Below are 21,639 nucleotides of genomic sequence, written 5' to 3' on the forward strand. Positions count from 1 at the left end.
CATCATTTTTACGTTTCAAAGGAGCACGTGCATAGGAAGAATACAAAAGAGAAAATCTACATGAGAAAATAAAATATCCATGAAATAAATAAAATAAAATAAAAAGTTAGCTAGGGCTTTTGTCGTACATTTTTACCTTTCATTATGTTAAGGGCTTTGGTGAAGGAAAGAAACTCGTTATGAAACACACTAGGTTTCACAATCATATATTTACATTTGTGTATGTAAAAATTTCCAAGGATTAGTATATTGTTTACCAGAAAGTCCCATTTATTATTGTCCATAACAACACCATAAATAATGTCCTTTTGAGAAAAGGCTTCGAGTCGGATCTTTGAGTGCAGCCAGTCATGTATATCAGTCCAGAGTGTTTCAGAAAGCATACACTGAAAAAATAAATGATCAGAGGTTTCAATATCATCACAAAACACACATTTATTTGTTTCAAAACCATATCTCTGTCGTAATAGTTCACCAGACGGATACACACCATTTAAAATTTTAAACTGGATTTCTTTTGCTTTTGGATTTATGGGAAATTTTAAGTATTTAGAGCGCAAAGAATATATAATATCTTTGGAGAAACTTTGTTTGATGGAGTTTCAAAAAGACAATAAAGGGTGTGTGATGTCATCAAATATCTTTCTAATTGTTTTATTAGGAATTTTAATACTCTCAAAGTCATAGCTTCCAACTAGGAGATGTGAAAAATTAGAAGTGATGTGAGTCGAGCTTGAAACAATCCCTTGAATTAAATTCAAAGTAAGACTTTCAGACGTTCTTCCCCTGAGATTTTTTTTTTTCCCTTCTTCTTCTTCTTTTTATTTATGGCGGATTGCAATCTTAGCTTTAGAAGGTGCATACCGCCACCTCCTGTACCGGAGTATGCAGATGAGTTACTATTATTTCATGCAGCTCTTGTTTAACCGAGATATAACAAACAAACAAACAAACAAACAAAAATAAATGAATTCTTTTTTTTTTTTTTTTTTTTTTAAAAAAGGATTACCTACTATATTCTTCTATATCTGAAAATGAATCAAGACTTTCTGGGCACCTTTTACCCCCATCTCCATACATCCCCCTCTAGACTCCACTCCCTTCCTACCTCCCTGATCCGTCTTTGCAGCTGTTCCCTCTCCTCGATGTATTTATTGCATTCCATAATTATGTGTTCTGTAATTCCTGTCTTTTTACACTGTAAACATTCACCTGACTGTGATTTCCCTATCATGAATAATGTCTGATTAAGTCCTATGTGATCAAATCTTAGTCTTGTTAATTTAACTTCCTCCCTCCTGTTTCACCTCAATCAATCAATTAGTCAATCAACATTTATTTCTATAGCCATTTACAAAACCCAAAGGTACACAAAGTGCTAAACAACAGTGTCAAATAACAATGAAAGTACATGAAGTACCAAACACACACACAAAAAAAGAACAATAAGACAATACAGAAAAGAAAAACAATGGAGAGTGTGACAGTGCTACAGGGCATTAAAAGCCTTTCAACATAGATAAAATACATTAAAACAGAATAAATACACATTAAAAAAAAAGATATCTCTAGTCGGAATTAAAAGCAATTCTAAAAAGGTAGGTCTTCAGCTTAGATTTAAAAAGGCCGAGATCAGTGGTGCGTGTAGAAACTCAATGTCCTCACCGTTTCATATGTTTGGACTTGAAGCTTTATTGAACTTTCTTTTACATGAAATCAGCACAGATAGCATGCTTCATTGTCAGTCTCTCAGCTCCTGCTGCAGCTACTAACGCCGACAGTAAACACAACATGACTTCCTCAGTCTTAAAGGGAATCTGCCAAATTCTCACAACACTACATCCCTCCTTTTCTTTCAGATGAAATGTCCTTCCTTGGTTTTAGCATTACTTTATCTGATGGGACTTGGATTAAACAAAATAACTTTTTTCCAAAAATGGGAGTATCTTAGATTCAGTAGTGTGCCATTAATTCAAAATCAGGTATATGACATTGAATAATAACTAAAATATGACTAACTGAAAATAATGTTTCTGAACAATTCTGAACACAGGTTAAAGTTGTTTAGTCAGCAACACAAAACATAACTGTGATGAGGGGCTGTAGTGGGAGCTTATCAATGTCTCATCACTTTTCATAGCCTTTGCTACAGTTCAGTCAAAAGTCTTTGAGGAGGTCGTCTGTTTCCCCTCACAGGGGTATCTCCTCCTGGCTTCAGGAGAGAGTAGTATAATTCCGTTTCTGTCAAAATGATGGATGGTGACCTTTGACCTTCCACCGTCAACCTAGAGAAAGCATGTTGATGAACTAAACAGGGAGGTTAAAAAAAGGCACAATAATGATGTCCGATATTCAGGCATTCACACCACGCATTCCTCAGGGTTGAATGCAAGGTCTCACCCATCTGTGAGCACCGTCGACCTACAGAAAGCATGCTGATGAAGTAAACAGGGAGGTTAAAAAGGCACAATAACTCTGATGTTCAGGTATTCACATCACTCCTTCCTCCAGGGTGAACACCAGGTTAACGCCGTTTGTTTAGATGTTGGAACTCAGGATGTTGGGAGGGGGAAAAGGAGAGGTTAAAAAAAGGCACAATAATGATGTTTGTATGTTCGTGATACTCATGATTCATAATATCACGATATGGTGATGTAGAAAGGAGGTTAAATTGGAAACATCATCATCAAAGTCTCTGTACACGTCCTCACCATCTCCTTTATTTCTCTTTCTCTTTGTCTCACACACACACACACACACACACGCACACACACACACAGCAATTAAATATTCAGTTTATTTAAACTCTTTTTTTTTTTTACATGAAAAAGTTTCAACACGTTAATTATATTAGTTACAGAGAGTGAAAAGATGAGTTCTAACGACTGAAAAGATGAACAGTTAAACATTATTGTGAAAAGTACAAGCCATTGTCACCAAACAACCCAAAGCGTGAACCTAAAGTAGTCAAACGACCTCCTAACCTCAACACACACACTATTCACTCTGTGTTAGTTTCTCCAATCACCTTACCAGATGTATGAGAAAAAAAAATCACAAATGCACTGCTAGTAAGGTGATGTAGTGTAAAAGAACGATAGTGCACACATATGTGATGAATGAAGGGGTTAAGCACTGGACTTTCACACAAGAGGCTGGGTGTGAGTGAGTTCTTAAAACTAAGAATTACTGTCACGTTTTTCTTGGTGATACTATCTAATGTGTTGCAAACAAAATTAGGTGACTTTGTGAAAGAATAGTCTCCCCGTGGCTTGTATTTTGGTTGTGAGTACCAAGCAGTAATCTTTACTCAAGCAAAGGGCCTACTGGGGGCGTCGGTGACTTAGTGGTAGAGCAGGCGCCCCATGTACAAGGCTGTTGCTGTAATCAAGTAACTACTTGATTTTTTCCAAAGACAGTCCCTGGAATGAGACGATGCATTTGTTACTAGAATAGATGGTCTGAGACAGCACACATAGTAAATACCAGCTTTAAGAAGGAACCAGTGGCGTAATGTAGCCACGACGGACCCCAGTGCATGCTATCATGCAGATATCATATTGTTACACGATCTGAGACTTGACACTGGATAACTCGTACTCGTACTCGTACTCGTCGTCCTCCGCTTATCCGGGTCCGGGTCGCGGGGGCAGCAGCCTCAGCAAGGAAGCCCAGACAGTCCTCTCCCCAGCCACTTCCATCAGCTCTTCCGCGGGAACCCCGAGGCGTTCCCAGGCCAGCCGGGTGATGTAGTCCCTCCAGCGTGTCCTGGGGCGGCCCCGAGGTCTCCCCCCGGTTGAACATGCCCGAAACACCTCCCAAGGCAGGCGTCCGGAAGGCATCCTTACCAGATGCCCGAACCACCTCAACTGGCTCCTCTCGATGTGGAGGAGCAGCGGCTCTACTCCGAGTCCCTCCCGAATGTCTGAGCTCCTCACCCTATCCCTAAGGCTGAGCCCAGCCACCCTGCGGAGGAAACTCATTTCGGCCGCTTGTATTCGCGATCTCATTCTTTTGGTCACTACCCAGAGCTCGTGACCATAGGTGAGGGTTGGAACTGGAACACTGGATAACATTTACACATATATTACCCAGCAATCATCACTGGATATCTGTATATCACAAGAAATGCCGAAGAAAATGAGAAATTATTCATTTCATCTAACAATTTTAATGGTTTATTATAGTTTACATGAAATAAGCATATATTTTTGTTATAGATGCTACTGACTATTTTTATAAAAAAGAAAAGAAAAAAGGACTTCCGGTGAGGCGAGCACCCAAGGTGGCCGCATAGTGCGACACTCCGTGGGGCTTTACCCAGTTCACCCTCCTATAATGATTTTGGAGATATCTAAGATAGATAAAATAACTACATATTAGAACAAGAAGGGAAGAAATATGCAGGGAGTCCAAAAATCCATCACACAGTATGGTCTGAGAAGCCAAATTAGCCGACCGACCGCAGAAGACGCAGACGACAACATGGCGCCTCTGCAGATAAACACCGCAGCTGAGCTAGCTAGCATTAAAACTTTGCTCCAAACCATTGCGTCGGACATGAGCGGGCTGAAAGCAGGCATGGATGCAGTCCAAACTACAGTGGAGACGTTTGGACACCAGGTGACTGAAGCGGAAACACGGATTTCGGCACTGAAAGATAAAGATGGGGTCAGAGAAACAGCGGTGAACACAGCGATGAGAACTGTCACACAGCTGCAGGAGAGAGTTATCTCCCTGGAGGATGCTGAAGTTTTTCTTTCATCAAGAGGCCGATAAAACAAAGGGGACGAAATTACCTACTAGACAAGCCGTCTTCAAACCCTCATTTGTTTTATTTATTTTTTTTCCTCCTCATTGAGTCAGCCGGTACGATGGAAGACAGTGTTTATAGACATTGCAGTCCCCTCACTGCACTCGAGGAGATTGGATTTATTTACTTACCTTTATGTATTTATTTATTTATTTATTTATTTTCTTTCTTTACTGGGATGCTGCAAGGTGCGATGAGGGTTGAAAGACCAGGACAAACCATCTGAACTGGTGAACTATACATGTGTCATCTTTGAACATACAAATTGAGTCATATTTTAAGTTAATTTACAGGACTATGGGGATTATAAGTGATTTCCTGCAGCATCTGACTTTGTTTTATTTATTTATTTATTTATTTTTATGAATAACTTGATAGTGAGGGCTGTGAAAGACTGAAATATTTGCATAAATTGCTTACAGGACTCAATGTTGGGAGCTGCTATGTAAAAGAAGGGAAGATTCTAACATTTTATGAGAATGAATCCTAGGTTTGGAATTTATTTGACAGATATATCTGGCTATAACTCGTCGGGTTTTGGATGGACTATGAGCCTTATATCAGTAGGCTATGTCAAAGTAAGGCATGGGGAAGGACTACTATAGTTCTCCACTAAAAACATATATACAGGGATGGAGCTAAATTAGGAGGGGGGAGAGGAGGAAGAAAATAAAAAATAAAAAACTGAGAAATATTAATGTTAAAAGAAAGGAGGGGTTCAGGGGGCGCGTCCAGCGGGGATGGGACTTCGAGTTTCATGGACGTATTACTCCATTGTGTTGTTTAGGGGTTAAGGGTATGGCAAACCATCTTGTTCGGTTGCCAGCTGAGTGTTTTCTTTTATGTGTATGTTTTTATTCTTTTTGTGTGTATATGTTTAGTACAGGGAAGGCAAGGCAAGGCAAGGCAAGGCAAGTTTATTTGTAGAGCACAATTCGTACACAAAGTAATTCAAAGTGCTTTACAGAACAAGAAAATGCATTAAAATCACAATACAAAATAAAAACATAAATAATCATTATAAAATGAACTTTAAAAGAGAAGAGTGCAGATAAGATCCTTTCAGTCATATGCACAGTGAAATAGAGCTGTTTTGAGCCTAGATTTGAACATTGTCAGAGTAGAGGCCTGTCTCACATCTTCAGAAAGACTGTTCCAGATTTTAGCTGCATAAAACTGGAACCCTGATTCCCCATGTTTAGTCCTGACTCTGGGCACCAGCAGGAGGCCGGTCCCTGAGGTCCTCAGAGTCCGAGATGGTTCATATGGCACTAACATATCAGAGATGTACTTTGGTGCTAGTCGAGAGACTTGGAGAGACTTGTACACAAGCAGAGCTGCTTTAAAGTCTATTCCCTGAGCCACAGGAAGCCAGTGTAGAGACCTGAGCACAGGACTAATGTGCTCGTACTTCCTGGTTCTGGTCAGGACCCGAGCAGTAGCATTCTGGATGTACTGCAGCTGTCTTACGGCACGTTTGGAGAGGCCAGTGAGCAGGCCGTTACAGTACCTACTAGAGACAAATGCATGGATAAGTCTCTTCAAGTCAGGTTTAGACACTATACCTTCAATTTTGGCAATGTTTTTTAGATGGTAAAAAGCTGCTGATGTTATTGATTTGATGTGGCTGTTAAAGTTCAAGTCTGAGTCCATTATTACCCCAAGATTTCTAACCTGATTTGTAGGTTTTAGAGAGACTGGAGGTGACTGCTGACACTTTCTCTTTGTTTCTGTGGACCAAATACAATGACTTCAGTCTTGTCTGAATTTAGCTGGAGAAAGTTGTTTTGCATCCACACACTGACCTGTTGGATGCATTGACAGTGAATCCACTGGTCCATATTCACCTGCTGTCAGTGAGACATAGATCTGAGTGTCGTCTGCATAATTGTGGTAGGACACATTATTACTTTGTATTAACTGGCCTAAAGGCAGCATGTAGAGACTGAACAGAAGGGGTCCCAGGATTGACCCTTGGGGCACCCCACAGGTCAAGGCCATGTGGTCTGAGACACAGTTACCAATTTCAACAAAGTACTTCCTGTCTTCTAGATAGGACTTCAACCAATTTAGGGCAGTGCCAGAGATGCCCACCCAGTCCTCTAGTCTCTGTAAAAGGATCTCATGATCGACAGTGTCAAAAGCAGCACTCAGATCCAGCAGGACTAAAACTGAGACTTTGCCTCCGTCAGTGTTCAGGCGGATGTCATTTGTCACCTTGATAAGAGTGGTCTCAGTGCTGTGATGGGGTCTAAAACCTGACTGGAAAACATCAAATGAGTTGTTCATTAGGAGAAAGTCAGTAAGCTGTTGGTAAACAACTTTCTCAAGGACTTTGCCTAGAAACGGCAGATTTGAAATGGGCCGGTAGTTGTTCAGTACTGTGGCATCAAGACTGCTCTTCTTTAGGAGAGGCTTTATGACCGTAGTTTTCAAGGCCTTTGGGAATGTTCCAGATTGTAGTGACATGTTAACTATGTGAGCAAGTGGTGGTAACAAACTGCTCAGCACAGACTTTAGAAATCTAGTGGGTAACACATCGAGGCAGCGTGTAGATGAACTCAGACTGGTGATGATCTCTTGGACAGTTTTGTCAGTTACAGGTGCAAAATGAGTCAGCTCTAAGTGCCTAGGTGGCTGCAGGGTTGTTATTGGTGTTGTGGAATTGATGGCATTTTTAATGCTCTGAATCTTGTCGCAAAAGAATACTGCAAACTCATTACACTTAGAGGTGGAGATCAGTTCCAGCGGCAGTTGAGCTGAAGGGTTTGTTAATCTGTTCACTGTTGCAAATAAGACACGCGAGTTGTTACTGCAGTTTCCAATAATTTCAGAAAAGTACCTCTCCCTTGTTCTACGTAAGATCTGGTTGAACACGTACAACTTTTCTTTATAAATTTCATAATGAACATGAAGCTTTGACTTGTGCCATTTCCGCTCGGCCCTCCGGCACTCCCTTTTCTGTGCCCTGACCGAGTTGTCATTCCGCCATGGCGCCTTCTGCTTATTTTTAACCATTTTAACCTTCACAGGGGCAATGGTGTCCAGAACATTCAAAACACTCGAAGTAACAGAGTTCAACAAATCATCAACATTAGAACATGAGGCATTTTCAAAGTTTATCATTTCCATGGACAGAGCACCTGTGCTGTTATTTATGTGTCTCCTCCGAACAACCAGCCGGTGGTTTGGGAGAAACAGACAGGTTAAAGAAGACACAGAAATGATCAGACAGAGCAACATCAACCACATTGACATTTGAAATATTAACCCCCTTTGTAATGAGCAGGTCCAGAGTGTGTTGCGCTCTGCTGTGGGTGGGCTCACACACATGCTGAGTCAGGCCAAAGGTTTCAAGGACAGCACTGAGCTCTTTAGCATTTCTGTCACAGACATTATCCACATGTACATTAAAATCAACTGTAATGACCAAACCATCAAAGTCTGTGCATACAGTTGAAAGCATCCTGGTAAAATCATCAATAAAACTTTGACGGTGGAGGTTCTCTGCCTGGTGTGCAGACAGGGGGGAGGATCCCACCTCTTGTACGGTCGCCACCATTCTGGAGTTTCTCCAGTCTCTCCTGGAGGATGGTCGCACTCCTTTCACCTTGAGGGTGTATGTGGCGGTAACTTCATCACGACATGTTTTGATTGAGAATGCCACCGTGGGGTGCCAGCAGTTGGTATCCTCTTTTCTCAGGGGGGCACTGAGGCTGCGACCTCCGGTGGCCCCCAGGGTTCCAGCATGGGATCTCTCCCTGGTGCTGGATGCCCTGTCTTCCTCGTCCTTTGAGCCTTTAGCCCAGGCTGATCTTAAGTGGCTGTCAATGAAGACAGCCTTTCTCCTTGCTGTCACGTCAGCAAAGCGGGTCGGGGAGTTGCATGCTCTCTCCGTCAGTGAGTCCTGCCTGTGTTGGGGGCCAGATGGTTCAGGGATGACTCTCTGGCCGAATGTTGCATTCCTGCCAAAGGTGCTGCTACGCAACCATCTCAACCGGTCAATTCATCTGGCTTGGTTTGACCCCTCATCAGCTGATTGTAGGGCGTGGTTGTTGTGTCCTGTACGGGCCCTGGCTGCTTACATCAACGCCACTGCGCCTGTGCAACGAACAGACCAATTGTTTGTGTGCTATGGGGGTCATAACAGAGGTTGTGCCCTCTCTAAACAGTGTCTGTTGCATTGGATTGTGGACACCATCTCCTATGCTTACAGGGTCATCTGCCGTCCATTGCCTGCCGGGGTGAGGTGCCATTCAACGCAGGGGATTTCCACGTCCTGGGCTGCTTTGAGGGGTGTTTCATTAGACGACATGTGCTGCGGCTTCTTGGGCATCGCCTTCCACGTTCCATCGCTTTTATCGCCTCAATGTTGCTCCTCCCCACCCGCTGGGCATGGTCCTTCGCCCCAGGACTTCTCATCAGTGAGGTAGGACTGGAGGATTCTTCGTGACATTGTTGGTGAAACAGGTGTGGTAAGGACCCAAATGCAGTACACAGGCGCTCAGGAACAGTTGGTAATGACCTTTATCTTCACCACAGCAAACAAAATATGGAGCAGATAGAATAAACACAGAATAACCTTCGTTCTTCGGGCTGAAAGCCCTCACACAGTCTCTGGGGGTCAGACGAGAGGAAGAGAAGTAGCCGAGCAGTCAGATACCAGAAACGCTGAGGCAGAGCACGAGGTCAGGGACAGAAGGCAGGTGGGTTTACCGGGAGGCAGACGAGGAGAGCAGGTCGGGAACAGGCAGAGTCGGCACCGGGAGATCAGGCAGAGAAACGCTGGAAAGTCTGGTGCAAGCATCGAGAACAATCTGGCAACGAGTGAGAGTGCTGGAGAGGCTTATATGCAGGGCTGATTATGATGAGCTGCAGCTGTGTAGGCAGGTGAGCAGAGTTGGGCTGATGAGGTGGGCGTGGCTGGCAGGTAGAGTGGAGCAGAGGGAGGGAGAGTGGAAAATCACTGCAGCAGAGTGACAGGAGGGGAATGAGAGACAGGGACTGTGACAGTTGGTATGTGTCATCCAGTGCTTATGCACCGCCTCTGGCGGTCAATAGGGACAAAATAGAATGAAAAGTTACAGTTGTAACTACGGTTCTATGAGTCCCGGATGACCGCCAGAGTGTCTGGTCACTCAGAATAATTGTGCACTCGCAAGCAGATTTTGGGAACAGATCACCTGCTGACACCGGAAGATATAGCCTCCCGGAGTTCATGCAGGGGTCACGGGTGACGTTGTTCATATTCGTACTCGACATGCACTAGCGCAGGCGGAGTTATCCATTGCTTATGCACCGCCTCTGGTTGTCATCCAGGACTCATAGAACCGTAGTTACAACTGTAACTTTTCGTTCCTCATATACTATCGGTTGATTCCTTTTCTCTGATCTCAGGCTATAAGATAAATTGGGGGAAATCAGAGGCAATGCCTTTGTCAAAGATTTGCCCACCAGCAATTAGAAAAAACTGGCAGTTTAATTGATTTGATATTGGGCTTTATAAATAAAATTAATTGATTGATTGATTGATTGAAACAAACAGCATCACTTCATTATCACAAAAAAAGCAGGAAAAAAGCAGATGGAAACTAAACAATGTACCTCATACAACATGGGGGCAAATAGACACTTTATATCGACATAACAATATTCCAAACTAGCTCAACTGCAAGTACATTCTTGAAGAGATTAGGTTTGTTCGAGATGAGCCAGGCCTGCGCAGATTCGATCACCGGCGATCGGCGCCCAATGCATGCCGGTTAGTTTGTTAGTTTTGTGTCCAACTTCATCCTGACTTGCTCTGACGTATTACAAAATGGACAGCGATAACATTGAGAGAGCGAAGCGGCCACAGTTTTCAGAGCCAGGCACTGCAGTTGCTCTCCACTGACTACACCGCCTGGCTCTCATCTGATCTAACAGCTGATTGGTTTAGATGTCAACTCAGCAATATGATGTTTTAGATAAACTATTCATTTTTGTTGAATTTCAGAGATTAAAATTTAATTTGTCTGATTTGAAGGTTTATTCTGTCACAGAAAACATTTTGTGGGACTGATGGTGAAGTTTAGTTGTCAGAGACTAAATACATGCATCATAAACTATACAGAGTCTACTGTATATTAACATTGGACTGTTTTAATTATTGAAGTAGGCTTATTTAGCAACACAGAGACTTGTGGTCAGTGGGATGTGAAGATTCTTATAATAACATCTGTACAGATGTGAAGCCCTGACTGTATCTGACTGAAAGCTGTTGTCTTGTATTTTTTTCCCTCTGAAAATATTAACCTTATTGTCAAACACAATTTATATAGCCTCTGTAGTTGAGGGGACAGGTCAAACTGATATGATGCTGATTTACATGAAAATACATGTAAAATGGAGGATAAACATGAACATGAACCACAGATCACCTGTAAAGCATTTTAATAAATCAGTCTATCATAATTAAAACAACTGGAGACTGAAAACAAACTGATATATGGGTCTGATCCCTTTTTTTAACAAATTAACATCATTCCGGACAGGATGTAAGTGTGTCTGTGACTTCCTGTACAGACTGAAGGCTGCTGGAAACTTTTGGGAAACTGTCCAACTTCACCGCGGCTTTTTGTCACCACCTCCTGCTGCAGCTGCCTGCTCTCGTCTATTTTCCAGATGAGGCGCAGTTCATCTCGAACGAGCCTAGTAGAATAGAGGCCAGTCACTGTCAAAAGTAGGCTGCATAACTTATAACTAACTGGATAACCAACTACCTCACGGGTAATCCACAGTATGTGAGGCTGCAGAACACAGTGTCAGACATCATAGTGAGCAGTACGGGGGCACCTCAGGGGACGTCTCCCTTTCTGTTCACACTCTACACCACAGACTGCAGATATTGCTCACAGTTCTGCCACCTGCAGAGGTTTTTGGACGACTCTGCCATCATATCTGATGGAACCAATACAGGAGTGCAGTGGAGAGATTTGTGGAGCGGTGTGGACAAAACCACCCGCAAGTCAGTGTCACAAAGACAATGGAGTTGGTGGTGGATTTTAGGAGGCAGAGGACCCATCTCAACCCAGTCAGCATCAAGGGGACTGAGGTGGACTTTGTGGATGATTACAAGTCTCTGGGTGTTCACATAGACAATAAGCTGGACCAGACTAAAAACACTGATGCTGTGTATAAGAAAGGTCAGTGCCACCTGTATTTTCTCAGGAGACTCAGATCTTTCAACATCTGCAAACCATGCTGCAGATGTTTTATCACTTGGTGGGAGTCAGCATCATCTTCTGCTGGGGCAGCAGGGTGAAGGCAGCTGATGCTAACAGACTCAATAAGCCCATCAGAAAAGCCGGTTCTGTCCTGGGAGTGGAACTCTTAAGTGGAGGTGTCTTAGAGAAGCATGTATTCCAGACAATGCTTCTCACCCCCTGCATGCCACTCTGGAGTCATATAAGAGCACATTCAGCCATGCATAGACTGAGACCACCAAGGAGTGAACGCCACAGGACATCTTTTCTATCTGTGGCCATCAAACTGTGTAACTCCGTCCCTTTCTGTAGAGAGGAGAGCTGAAACAAAGGACACTGATAACAATATTCACCTACATTAGGTGAACTATTACTTTTACTCGCTCGACACAGTAGGCTCGTTGGAGATGAACTGCGCCTCACCTGGAAAGTAGACAAGAGCAGGCAGCTGCAGCAGGAGGCAGTGACAAAAAGCTGCTGTCAGGTCGGACAGTTTTTGGACAGTTTTCAGCAGACTTCAGTCAGTACAGGAAGTCACAGAAACACTTAACATCCTGTCTGATACAATGTCAGTTTCTTAAAATATCGTCAGACTTATATACAAGTTTGTTCTCAGGCTCCAACTGTTTTAATTATGATAGATTAATTTATTAAAATGCTTCACCTGTAATTTATGTTCATGGTTCAACTCCCATTTTACATGAATTCTCATTAAATCAGCATCATATCAGTTTGCTGCTGCAGAGCAGACCTGTCCCTCAACTACACAGGCTGAATACACTGTGTTTGACTATAAGGTTAATATTTTCAGAGGAAAAAATGCAAGACAACAGTTTTCATTAAAGATCAGTCTGATGTAGTCAGGGCCTCACATCTGTACAGATATTATTTTAAGAATCCTCACATCCCACTGACCACCAGTTTCTGTGATGCTAAATACGTCAATAATTAAAACAGTCCAACGTTAATATACAGAAGACTACATATAGTTTGTGATGAATGTATTTTGTCTCTAACAACTAAACTTCACCATCAGTCACACAACATGTTTTCTGTTCACAGAATAAACCTTCAAATCAGACAAATGAAATTAAAATATATATGAAATTCAACAAAAATTAAAAGTTTATCTAAAACATCATATTGCTGTGTCAAAATCCAAACCAATCAGCTGTTAGATCAGATGAGAGCCAGGCACTGCATCCGGTGGACAGCAACTGCAGCGCCTGGCTCTAAAAACTGTGGCCGCCTCGCTCTCCCAGCATGCATTGTGCACCGATCGCTGGTGATCGAATCTGCGCAGGCCTGGCTCTTCTGGAACAAGCCTATTAACAGCTATAGAAACGTTTAATGGAGTTTGTTGCTGCACACATGTATTATTATACAGTCCCTGACAAAAGTCTTGTGGCTTATCCTAGTTGTAGGAACAACAAATAATAACCTGACTTGTAGTTGATCAATTGGGATCAGAAATAGCTTATATGAAAGGCAAAGGCCTTTAGATTATGCTTATTATACCAAAATAAAGTTGTGTATCATTCATTGAGTTTTATCATTTAATTAGGACAGAAAGGTCAGATTTTGCTTGGACAAAAGTCTTGTCGTGTCTTTAAACGATTCAACCAATCACAGATTAGAGCTCCACCTGTGACAAATACTGTAATTAACACATTCCCAGGTGTGTATAAAAAGAACCCCAGCACACCAGACCTTCATGTGAAGTGCAACCTGACCGCTGATAACATGCCAAAGATTCAACCACAGACCAAAGTCCTGATCATCAAGAGCCTGAAGACTAAGTCTGCTGCTGAGGTGGCAGACATCTTCAGTGTATCCAAACGTCAAGTGGAGAGGATATAAAAAAGATTTGAAGAAACTGGTGACATTCATGACAAGCCCAGGTCAGGCAGACCCCATAAGACAACTGTTAGAGAGGACCATTTGTTGCTTCGGCAGTCCAGGGCCAGCCCTTTTTCAACTGCAGCAGAGCTACAGTGCCCTCCAAAAGTATTGGAACAGTGAGTCCAATTCGCTTACTTTTGTTGTAGACTGAAAATATTTGGGTTTGACATCAAAAGATGAATATGAGACAAGAGATCAACATTTCAGCTTTCATTTCCAGGTATTTACATCTGGATCTGATACACAACTTAGAAGATAGCACCTTTTGTTTGAACCCACCCATTTTTCATGAGAGCAAAAGTATTGAAACATGTCACTGACAGGTGTGTTTTGTTGCCCCATATTCATCTTTTGATGTCAAACCCAAATATTTTCAGTCTACAACAAAAATAAAGGAATTGGCTTCACTGTTCCAATAGTTTTGGAGGGCACTGTACATCAGAACTGGTCACCAGAAACCCCTGTATCTACCAGAACAGTTTGTCGAATTCTCTCACGCAATGGTCTCCATGGCCGAATTACTGCTCACAAACCAGCATTAAACAGAAGACAACAAAAGAACCGTGTTTCATTTGCCAAGGCCCAGAGCTTGCAGAAAGGATGGACAGTAGAAAAGTGGCAGAAGGTTGATTTTTCTGATGAATCATCCATTGAACTGCATCCCAATCACCACAAATACTGCAGAAGACCTGTTGGAATAGACATATACATAGACCCAAGATTCACCCAGAAAACAGCCAAGTTTCGTAGAGGAAAAATCATGGTTTGGGGTTGCATCCAGTATGGGAGTGTGCAAGAGATCTGCAGAGTGGATCGCAACATCAACAGCCTGAAGTATCAAGAGGTTCTCCCTGCCCATTACATTCCAAACCACAAGAGAGGGCAAATTCTTCAGCAGGATGGTGCTCCTTCTCATACTTCAGCCTCCACATCAAAGTTCCTGAAAGTGAAGAAGGTCAAGGTGCTCCAGGATTGGCCAGCCCAATCACCAGACATGAACATTATTGAGCATGTCTGGGGTAAGATGAAGGAGGAGGCTTGGAAGATGAAACCAAAGAATCTTGATGAACTCTGGGAGTCCTGCAAGACTGCTTTCTTTGCCATTCCAAATGACTTCATCAATAAGTTATTTGAGTCATTGCCGAGACGTATGGATGCAGTCCTCCAAGCTCATGGGAGTCATACACGATATTAATTCTTTTTCCCAAGGCACCATGACTTTATGTTCTGATGTTATTGGAGCATGTTTGTGTATTCAAAATAAAGTATCATTTCTACAGTCCATTATTTTTGTATGCGACAAGACTTTTGTCCAAGCAAGATCTGACCTTTCTGTACAAAGCGACCCTGCCCTCAAAAAGATCTGTGCTGAACCCCCTCTGGTCTCTTTCAGAAGAGCGCGCTCATTAAGAGACAGACTGGTTCATACTGTCTTGAGTGTCCCCTCTCCCAAGTCTACGTGGTTGCCCTCCCCACCTCTAGGTTTTTATAGATGTGGTCACTGTACCCACTGCTCCAATTCAACTGACTCTAAATATTTTTGTCATCCGCGTACAGGGAAAAAGTTCACAATTAATTCATTTATCAACTGCAGCACAACCCATGTTATTTACATTCTGAAATGTCCATGTGGTAAGGTTTATGTGGAAGAGACTAAATGCCCTCTTAAAGCCAGGATAGCTGAACATAAGGCTGCTATTCGCAATCACAACATGGATTATGCAATAGCACGCCATTATGTTAAAGCTAATCATGGTTCTTGTGCTTCTCTCTGCTTCTACGGCATCGAAGAAGTCTACCCCCCATACAGAAGTGGAGATATTGTCAACAAACTCCTCAGAAGAGAAGCTTATTGTATTTATACACTGAACACTGTTGAACTGCATGGACTTAATGTTTTCTGTAAAACATCGGGTTACATCTTTAGGTGATTTGTAATTTTATTTTATTATTATTTATTTATATTATTTATTTTTTTTCAATATATTATTATTTTTTCTGTTTTATTTTATTTATTTTTTTCTTATCTTCATCATTCTTAGTGGGGGTGTTTTCTGTTTTGGATTGCTGATTCTTTACACCCTCTTTTTGATGAGTGCCTCAACAGGATTGGTTAATTTTCCCTCATCCTCATTCACCAATGAGAGACCGTTTGGGTTTCAGGATGTGTGTATTTAACTGCCATTGTTCTATCAATACCTGTTTGACTCTGAAGAAGACGCAGTAGCATTGAAACGTCAGTCAGTTTGCACCCTATTAAAAGCTCTGCAATTTTATCGAGTGCTCCAGCCTCCTTTCATTTGGGTTCAGTCATTTTTGAAGTGGCCCACTTGATGTATTTTCTAAGGATGACTGATCAGTCAAATCAGTCTCTACCTCACTGTAGACCTCATATTGGACTGAGTAGCTATGCAGTCAGTCAGCCGTCACCAGCGTTGCCAGGCTCACCACCAGCCTGTTCACGTTTCCAACCGCTTTTCCCCACTCAGCGACACACCCGCTGAGGATAAAACTCTGGTTATTGGCAGCTCTATTCTGAGAAACGTGAAGTTAGCAACACCAGCGACCATAGTCAAATGTATCCCTGGGGCCAGAGTGGGCGACATTGAATCTAATTTAAAACTGCTGGCTAAAGCTAAACGTAGATTCAGTAAGATTGTTATTCACGTCGGCGGCTATGACACCCGGTTACGCCAATCGGAGGTCACTAAAATTAATATTGCCTCGGTGTGTGAATATGCAAAAACGATGTCAGACTCCGTAGTTTTCTCTGGACCCCTCCCAAATCTGACCAGTGATGACATGTTTAGCCGCATGTCATCATTTAATCGCTGGCTGTCCAGGTGGTGTCCAGCAAACGATGTGGGTTTCGTTAATAATTGGCAAACTTTCTGGGGAAAACCTGGTCTTATGAGGAGAGACGGCATTCATCCCACTTTGGATGGAGCTGCTCTCATTTCTAGAAACCTGGCAAACTTTATTAGTAATTTAAATCCCTGACAACCCAGAGTTGAGACCAGGACTCAGAGTCGCAGTCCTATACGCCTCTCTGAGCTTCTAGTTCAGTTACCCAGCCATAGTTTTCATAGTTTTATACAAACGGTGTCTGTCCCCCGACCACCTAAATTATTTAAATCTAAAATTAAACAAAGAGGAGTTGTGCATAACAACCTTATAAAAATTAAAACCTCTTCTGTGACAGAAAGACAAAACAGGAGAATTAAATGCAGACTGTTAAATATCAGGTCTCTATCGTCTAAAGCAGTGTTAGTAAACGAATTAATATCAGATAATCATATTGATTTACTCAGTCTCACTGAAACCTGGCTGTGTCCAGATGAATATGTCAGTCTAAATGAGTCCACTCCTCCCAGTCATAATAATACCCACATTCCTCGAGGCAGTGGCCGAGGAGAAGTTGCAGCCATTTTTAACTCTAGTCTGTTAATCAGCCCTAAACCTAAACTAGATTATAATTCATTTGAAAGCCTCGTTCTTAGTCTTTTACATCCGACCTGGAAAACCTCGCAGCCACTTTTATTTGTTATAGTGTACCGTGCTCCTGGCCCGTATTCTGAATTTGTATCTGAATTCTCAGAGTTTTTATCCAGTTTAGTTCTTAAATCAGATAAAGTTATTATTGTAGGCGATTTTAACATTCATGTCGACGTTGATAATGACTCCCTGGCTACCGCGTTTATCTCATTATTAGACTCCATTGGCTTCAGTCAGGGTGTACATGAACCCACTCACTGTTTTAACCATACCCTAGATCTAGTTCTGACGTATGGAATTGAAATTGATAACCTAAAAGTCTTTCCACAGAATCCCTCGCTATCGGATCATTATCTTATTACTTTTGATTTCTTTTTACTCGATCACACGCCACTCAGCAACAGTTACTATACTAGATGTTTATCAGATAGTGCTGTCGCAAAATTTAAGGAAAAGATTACTCCGTCATTAAATTCAATACCAAGTCCCTCAGTAACAGAGGTTTCGTATCGACTTTGATCATTTTGTCGATAGCGCCATAGGCTCGCCGAACAACACTTGACTCTGTAGCTCCTCTTAAAAGAAGTTAAAAAGCAAAGAAAATTCACTCCTTGGTATAACTCTCAAACCCGTAAGTTAAAACAAATATCGTTTGAAAGGAATTGGCGATTAACCAAACTGGAAGAATCTCGTTTAATCTGGACAGACAGTCTCAAAACTTATAAGAGGGGCCTCCAAATGCCAGAGCAAACTATTACTCAGCATTAATAGAAGACAATAAGAACAACCCCAGGTTTCTTTTCAGCACTGTAGCCAGGCTGACTGAGAGTCAAAGCTCTATTGAGCCTTGTATTACTTTAGCCCTTAGCAGTAATGATTTTATGAGCTTTTTTAATGACAAAATTCTAACTATTAGAGGCAAAATTCATGACCTCCTGTCCTCAGATAGTACCTATCTAACCTCAAACACAGGTGTAAAACCTAATATATATTTAGATTGCTTCTCCCCAATTTCTCTTCAAGAATTGACTGTAGTGATTTCTTCATCCAAATCATCAACGTGTCTCTTAGACCCCATCCCAACTAGGCTACTTAAGGAGGTCTTTCCTTTAGTTAACACTCATATATTAGATATGATCAATATATCCTTATTAACAGGCTATGTACCACAGTCTTTTAAGGTAGCTGTAATTAAACCTCTACTAAAATAGCCCATCCTGGATCCAGAGGTGTTAGCCAACTATAGACCAATATCTAATCTTCCCTTTATGTCAAAGATCCTTGAGAAAGTAGTCACAGACCAGCTGTGTGATTTTCTCCATGATAATAATTTATTTGAGGAATTTCAGTCAGGATTTAGAGTGCATCATAGCACTGAGACAGCACTAGTTAAAATTACAAATGACCTTCTGATTGCTTCGACAAAGGACTTGTCTCTGTACTTGTTTTATTAGATCTTAGTGCGGCGTTTTACACAATTGACCATCAAATTCTACTGCAGAGACTGGATCACTTAATTGGCCTAAAAGGTTCTGCACTAAGCTGGTTTAAATCTTATTTATCTGATCGTTTTCAGTTTGTTCACGTTCATAATGAATCGTCCTTACGTACTAAAGTTTGTTTTGGAGTTCCGCAAGGTTCTGTGCTCGGACCAATCCTATTTACTCTATGTATGCTTCCTTTAGGTAACATCATTAGAAATCACTCTATAAATTTCCATTGTTATGCGGATGATACTCAGTTGTATTTATCGATGAAGCCAGAAGAAAGTAATCAATTAACTAAACTCCATAATTGCCTTAAGGACATAAAAACTTGGATGAGCACCAATTTCCTGATGTTAAATTCAGACAAAACTGAAGTTATTGTTCTTGGCCCCAAACAACTCAGAGACTCTTTATCTGATGACATAGTTTCTCTAGATGGCATTGCTCTGGCCCCTGCCACTACCGTAAGAAACCTCGGAGTAACATTTGATCAAGATTTGTCTTTTAATTCTCATTTAAAGCAAACCTCACGGACTGCATTTTTTCATCTGCGTAATATTGCGAAAATTAGGCCTATCCTGACCCGAAAAGATGCAGAAAAATTGGTCCACGCTTTTGTTACCTCAAGGCTGGATTACTGTAACTCTCTATTATCAGGTAGCTCTAGTAAGTCCTTAAAAACTCTCCAGCTAATTCAGAATGCAGCAGCACGTGTACTAACAGGAACTAAGAAACGCGATCATATCTCTCCTGTTTTAGCTTCTCTGCACTGGCTCCCTGTAAAATCCAGAATTGAATTTAAAATCCTACTGTTAACTTATAAAGCTCTAAATGGTCAAGCTCCGTCATATCTTAGAGAGCTCATAGTGCCATATTATCCCACCAGAACATTGCGCTCTGAGAACGCAGGGTTACTCGTGGTCCCTAAAGTCTCCAAAAGTAGATCAGGAGCCAGAGCCTTTAGCTATCAGGCTCCTCTCCTGTGGAATCATCTTCCTGTTACGGTCCGGGAGGCAGACACCGTCTCCACATTTAAGACTAGACTTAAGACTTTCCTCTTTGATAAAGCTTATAGTTAGGGCTGGCTCAGGCTTGCCCTGTACCAGCCCTTAGTTAGGCTGACTTAGGCCTAGTCTGCCGGAGGACCCCTCTATAATACACCGGGCCCCTTCTCTCCTTCTCTCTCTCTCTCTCTCTCGTATCCTATTACTGCATCTTGCTAACCCGGCCATTCTGGATGTCACTAACTCGGCTTCTTCTCCGAGCCTTTGTGCTCCACTGTCTCTCAGATTAACTCATATCACAGCGGTGCCTGGACAGCGTGACGTGTGTGGTTGTGCTGCTGCCGTGGTCCCGCCAGATGCCTCCTGCTGCTGCTGCCATCATTAGTCATTAGTCATACTTCTTCTGTTATTATACACATATGATTATTGTCACACATGTATACTGCCAGGTATTAATACATACTTTCAACATATTGTACTGCAGTAACCAGAACTATAACTACAATATTATTACTTTCATTAATGTTGTTGTAAGATACTGTCATTACCTGCATCTCTCTCTCTCTCTCTCTCTGTGTCATATGGATTACTGTTAATTTATCATGTTGATCTGTTCTGTACGACATCTATTGCACGTCTGTCCGTCCTGGAAGAGGGATCCCTCCTCAGTTGCTCTTCCTGAGGTTTCTACCGTTTTTTTTTCCCCATTAAAGGGGTTTTTTGGGGAGTTTTTCCTTATCCGCTGTGAGGGTCTTAAGGACAGAGGGATGTCGTATGCTGTAAAGCCCTGTGAGGCAAATTGTGATTTGTGATATTGGGCTTTATAAATAAAATTGATTGATTGATTGATTGATTGATTGATTGATTGATTGAATAGAAATTGCAGGCTCAATCAAGGCTATTTTTCAATATAACTATAGGTCTATTTTAGATCGTACCAAAACTGATTTGGATAGGTGGTCAAAACTTCCAGTCTCCCTGGCAGGACGAGTAAATACTGTGAAGATGACTGTAATGCCCAGATTTTTATATTTATTCCAAATGATTCCAATCTTTCTTCCAAAATCTTATTTTGCCCAGCTGGATCGCTTTATTTCTTCCTTCATATGGAATAAAAAACCTGCACGTATAAAGAAAGCAAGTTTGGAGAAAGCCAAATCTGAGGGTGGTCTGTGTTTGCCTAATTTGTTATTTTACTATTGGTCAGCCAATATTGCTAAATTGACATATTGGATTACCATGTTTGCAGACAAAGAAGGCCCGGTCTGGGCTGATATGGAACTGAGAGCTACACTCCCAGCCTCCCCGATTTCAATTTTAACTGCTCCTTTTCCAGTAAATACCAGAGCACGTGTATTGAACATAAATTTGGTGGTCCAAAATTCAATTAAGATCTGGGGCCAGTTCAGAAAGCATTTTAATCTGACAAGTATATGTAGCTTCTCTCCGATACGATAATGTTTAATCATCTTTTTGCGCTGTCCCAAATAGATCAGGCATTTGCAGTTTGGCATAGATGTGGTTTGGTCTATTTTCAAGATCTCTTGAGGATAGCTTTATGTCGTTTAAATTTTTGTGTGAAGACCATAATTTACCAAAATCTCAGTACTTCAGGTACCTTCAGGTTCGGAGCTTTGCCTCTAAATATTTCTCGGGGTATCCGTCTCCACCCTCTAAGGATTTATTGTATTCAG

Source organism: Epinephelus fuscoguttatus, linkage group LG10 (genome assembly GCF_011397635.1).
Source record: "Epinephelus fuscoguttatus linkage group LG10, E.fuscoguttatus.final_Chr_v1".
Classification (NCBI taxonomy): Eukaryota; Metazoa; Chordata; class Actinopteri; order Perciformes; family Serranidae; genus Epinephelus; species Epinephelus fuscoguttatus.